We start from the raw sequence: 5,837 nt of genomic DNA on the forward strand, positions 1-5,837 counted from the left end.
GGCGTCGTGTGCACATAATTTATAACGCTAGTACATAATATATCACGAAGAAGAGCCACATGACCTGTGACACCTGAAACCACAACGAAGTTTCCAAAGATCGCTGAATACTTGCAGATAACATGATTGCAACGATATATGACGCATTATTTGTGTTCTTCAAGCCATGCAGATAACTTCATAATATATTACATTTGTAAGTTAATGTTAATCGATATAATCTTGATAGTCCAGAATACTATAAAATACAATATTTTATGTCCGTTTTTTTATCCGAAGCCAAGTCAGATCACAGAAGGTTATTTAAAGCAATCGACATGCATTATAAAGTAATTTTGGAGCAAAAACATGGTTTTATAATCTCATAAATTGCAGTGTATTGATGTGTGCTAAGCTAACATGCTACCTAACCCTCAGTATGCACCTGCCATCTATAGCTGTTATATTTATGTTTTTTTTTTTAAATAGGATGTTTACTGAAATGTTTCTTTTTTTAATTTACAGTTGATAGCCTACAGTGTCAACAGAAGTGAAAACGGATCAAAGAAATTGAAGTGGTCAGCCTCAGCCCCTCTGTGGGTGTGTTTATTCTAAAGTGGCCAGCATTATTCACTGAAGCTCAGGTGAGAATTTCTTGTAATTTTTACTTACCACTAGTATACATTCATGTGAATACTAGTATACATTCATGTGAATACTATGAGAGCTGGTCTTTAATTTAAAATGTAAATTTTGGTCATTTAACTTCCTAGATCAAGGAGGAGTTTAGACGCATCACAACATATTCCTTGGAGGAGACATTCACACGGAAGCTTGATGAGTACTCACGAGGTCTTTTGCGGCTAATGCGCGCCAAAGGAGAAGTAGCTGGTTGCAAGATGTGTCCTCTGCTGGACACTTTAAATGACGTGTGTAATTTTATTTTTTCACAAATATGTAATTATTGATATGAGTGAATTAAAACTAAAGTAATTTGTAAACAATTGATTTGTTGTGCGCAAAGTTGAGCTCCTTACCAACTTAAACCTTTTAACATCAATGTTTGAATTCGGTCTTATCCATCTATTTTCTTTACTGCTTTGTCCGTTCGGGTCACAAGATTTTTGAGCCAACCCAGCATTTATCAGGTGAAGGGGCAGTGTTCATTCTGGATAGGTCGCCAGTCTGTTGCAGGGCCGTAATTCGGTTTTAGTATATGTAAATCACTCCCCACTTCGCTAACATTCTAACATCACTAAATTGTATCTCCCTACAGACACAGAACATTGAGAAACATGAGATGCTGTTGTCTGCTGCCTCATTAAAGACAAGACTACCTTGGTGAAAATCAAGAAGATCTTTTCCATTACTACCAGGTATGTCATATTCATAACAGATTTTTGATTAACTCAAAGGATCCTCCTCTCTTCTTGTATCCACCTTCTCTTTTTGCCTTCCACTCCCCCTCTGCTCTCCTTTTAGATAAACTGAAATATATTGAAACAGCATCTTACATTAAATAAAAATGTGCATGCTTTTTGTTTGTTTTTTACATGTAGGAATGTGAGGACTACACAGACAAAAACATGAAGGTGATTGTGAAGCACAATGTCATGGCTGAGGAGGATCCAGATTTGTCTATTGTGATCGAGGGAAACCAAGTAATGGAATCACAGAGTTTAGATACAACAAAATGTGATTGGACTTCTTCCAGTACTGCTCTGATCTCCTCGCTTCTAGTTTCATTTTCTACTCTCTCCTCCTCCTAAAACAGCAATGTTTTATTATCCAACATTATTGAAACAACATTTGATAGTCCAGTGAGTTAACATGTTCATTACTTGAAATGTTGTGTAAAGTTATTGTGCTGCACTGTATTTTAAGTGTTTCATATGAATTTTTGGATTAAAAACATTGATCTGATGAACCATGTGAATGTCTTTATTGTGGGGGGTACATTTTACCTTCTCTGAATAAGTAATTAGCTTTGATTTGAATAGATAATTTTTACCTAATTTTAATGAGTAAGTATAGCTGTTGATAAATGGAGGTAATTGTTACCCAATTTATGCAAGTATTTAATAGCTTTTTACTTCAGATAGTTTATACTCACTAATATGGATTAATTTTACCCCACCAAAGTCAATGCAAATTGTTACCTCACATTTTTTGGGTAAATTCTATAGATTAGTTTTTACAGTGTGGCAGAAATCAGATCTTGATGACATTCATAATAAGGGAAGAAAACTAGTTGATGACATGAAAGCAGAGTCTAATGGAGACTGTCAGTTTATTTATCATTTTACTAGGCAATATAATGTTTTCAATAAAACATGCAATGTAAAAGTAGGAAAGGCATTGGATGGATCAAAGCACGAGCTGTATGAGAAAATTCAAGAGATGCTGTTCAGTCATGAATATTGTTTAATGACCATAAATGGAGACACTATCGTGAGACATAACGATTTCTATGTCGTTGTAGACTGGAATGTCCGTAACGCATGTGGTTTAGGCTCTGACATTGGTACATCAGTTCTTGTTTTTAACACAAACTGGCAAGACCTAGTTTTTCACATGGATAATTTAATGACGAGCTTGATCGCAGAGAAGTTTAGCATTTGTGGTATTAATATAGACATCATCTCATCAGATATACAATCTTTTGACATTAGTGAAGTCCTTGGAGAATGTACAGTCAAAGATACTGAACAAAGCCTGCCATCTACATCAAATGAAACAGGAAGTGTTCATTGCATTCGTGGATCATTTCATCAGGCTGATGAGCAGTTCCAATGGGGAGGAAAACAGTGTGTTGCAGTTAGTTTGGCTGCAATGGCAAAGCACAGTGTACGTAGTGTGTTCTCATGGGGAAAAAAAGATTTAGATAATGTTGTGATTGATGGTGACAGCTTGTATACCAGTTTACGTCAAAATGGTTCAATCAGTGATCCAACAGAGCACAAATTGTTGTGCATTCAAGATCTTCCTCAACAATACTCTTTTAATTCAAATGGATTTCAATTTGAGTATGGTGACTTTGTTTCTAGATTTGTAGATGTGGTTGACAAAGAATTTATTTTGTCTGGTGCATGTGTAACATTACGTGATGGTTTACAAACAATGTTTTTGAAAAATATGATACATGCTTTTTAACTTTAAATGGTTACACCTGTGGTATCATTAAGCAAAATGGGCAGTTTGCTATAGTAGATTCTCATGCACGTAGTAACACTGGGATGGTTGATAGTGATGGTTTTAGTGTGGTTGTATATTACAATACACTGAGCTGTATTTTAAGGCACATTGAAAATTTGTCTGCTTGTATTGGAGGAAACCAAAAACTGTTTGAATTAAGTGGTATTTGTGTACATCAAGTTAAAAGCAGTAAAGCAACTGTCTGTGAATCACAAAAACAGCATCGTGTTGATAAGAAGAGGAAATTGCAGACTTCGAAAGAGACTTTGGAAGAAAATAAATTTGGAAGTGTGGTTGTGAAAAAACAGAAACAATGTTTCAAGGACAGCACTGAGGTTAGCAACTCAAATTTTGACATTTTTGACAATTCAGATGTAGTTTGCTTAGGAAATGGATTGAAAAGAAGGTATTCGTTTTGCTCATGTTACATTTTTTATCATTAGTTTGAATTAATTTGACAGACAGCATTCCCTGATGTGGACCAAGCTAGCGCCTTTCAGAGCTGCCAACTCTCACAAATTCACCGTGAGACACACAACTTTTCACACACTCTCACGCCACATCCATTTTGTCATGCACAGAAAAGGACACAGAGACCGATCTCAGCTCTCAGATTCTGTTCATTTTATTACGCAATTCAAACAGTTTTGATGCTTGTAAATGTTAGACGACAGATCCCTAGCGCACGTGAACGTGAACGTGATCATCTCTACTAGCTAATGGTAAAAGAACACGAACACTGTTGAAAGATATGTTACAACTTACCAAAATGTATTCCTCATGCATAATATCGACCAATCATTTATTTAACTCATCCCTGAACTGAAATTTAGTAGTGGGCTGTATTTCCACACGACATCACGACATGACATCAGGTTCAAGTACACACAAGCCGGCGCGACTTACTCGTGGTTACTGCAGTTTGGCTGGCGGTAAGGTTGCCCGCCCGCATACCACCTCCCATGGCCGAAACTGGTATTACGACACCTGCCGGGCCGGGGCTAATAATTTAGCATGCTAATTTAGGTTATATCTCGGCAGCACTATACTTGTCAGTTTTTTAATGACATCATTGCACTTATTTCTTCTCATTCTTTTGATGTGTGTAGCTCATTTTTTGGATATGTTTACCTCAATTATTCCATATGGCACCTTTAATAGACAACATGTTTTCAAAAAATGAGCTTTACAACGTTGTCAGAGCTAATGATAATATTATTAAAATTTAGCACGTTTTAAGCCCCATTTAAAATGTGGCTAGTAAAAGTACTGTGTGGCTAGTAATTTTGGAAAACCACTAGCCACATTGGCTAGTGAGCAAAAAAGTTTATGTCAAGCGCTGGTTGTAACCGATGATCAATTGATCTTCACAGACCACATTGCTAGAACTTGAAATATTTACTACTTTTTAAGTACTGGATGGATCTTTCTTTGTAAGGAACTGAGGAAAGAAAATGTCCATGCTACGGAAATTACTACGGTTATAGTAGACCATTTGGGGACTTTTGTCATCTTTCAACACACCATGCTTTGGGACACAATTATTGTAATTGCACCATGTCAGGATGAACATTGATGACATCCTGAACTGATATCAATCAATGGCAGTGATTTACATCAGATAATAGTAATTCTTTCTAAAAATAAAATTTTCATTTGGCCAAAATGTATACATTGAAACCTAAACATTACAGTTTTCATAATCCTCAGTTTCATGTGAGTTACAGGTTGCTGGAAGGGGATAACTGAAATAACTGAGGTCAGCCCTCACACCCCTAAATGCATCATTAAAGAAGAGACACATTAACGTTAAAGATTACGACATGATTTTTTATTACTTTTATTATTTTAACTAAATATATATATATATATATATATATATATATATATATATATATATATATTAAAATAATAATAATAATATGTGCAAAGATGCATAATTTATAATAAACACTGCAACATTCCATAAACAAAAACAATTGCCAATTTTAATTTTGTGGTGACTTTAAAGTGGTGGGTATTGTTGGGGATTACTACAGGGATTGAGTGCACTTGGAGATCTAAGAAATTAATTATTGACACTTGTCACTGACATGCTTTGAAGATTTAATAATACAGATAAAAAAAAAGTACTTTAAGTGTGGTAGATTTTTTTTAATTAACAGTTTTTGTGTGTAAATTAACCTGTAGGCCTTTGCCAAAACGGATGTAGGCCTATTTGTGTTCATAATGTGTTAAAAAAAATTAGTAAAGCGTGGATATGTTCATAAAAGGTACAACATGCATCAAGCTGCATAAATCTACAAATTTGGTAAACGAGGTTTAGTCATTGTTGTTACACTGAATGTAGGCTATTAAATAGTATCTTACATAAAGTAAACAATTACATAAAACATTGGATTAATGTTGGGTCTTCATATCATGTTCAAGCTAGTCACACGAGCCAATTATTTATGAATGTCCTCAAACCTTTTTGGTTTTCGAATGCCATAGAATCAAAATATCATAACATTATCAAAAAGCCCTTTTTTAAGAGTATGAACCTATCTCCTATTTTCTACATAGCTGTCCCTTTTAGGTTATACAACCGTCATATATTGAATTGAATCATTATATAAGTGCGCTATATAACACACCAATAGGACCTCAATCCTGACGTCACG

At 35.0% G+C, this 5,837-nt stretch overlaps 1 long non-coding RNA gene across 1 annotated transcript; it reads left to right on the forward strand.

Moving 5' to 3' along the window:
• The first annotated feature begins 464 nt into the window (after positions 1-464).
• On the forward strand, positions 465-1,872 carry LOC120486944 (uncharacterized). The gene is made up of 4 exons (XR_005624333.2): positions 465-623; positions 753-908; positions 1,256-1,355; positions 1,539-1,872. It is a non-coding gene; the product is annotated as an uncharacterized LOC120486944 (long non-coding RNA).
• Positions 1,873-5,837: the final 3,965 nt, after the last annotated feature.

This window comes from Pimephales promelas, chromosome 6 (genome assembly GCF_988280905.1).
Source record: "Pimephales promelas chromosome 6, fPimPro1.hap1.1, whole genome shotgun sequence".
In the NCBI taxonomy this organism is placed as follows: Eukaryota; Metazoa; Chordata; class Actinopteri; order Cypriniformes; family Leuciscidae; genus Pimephales; species Pimephales promelas.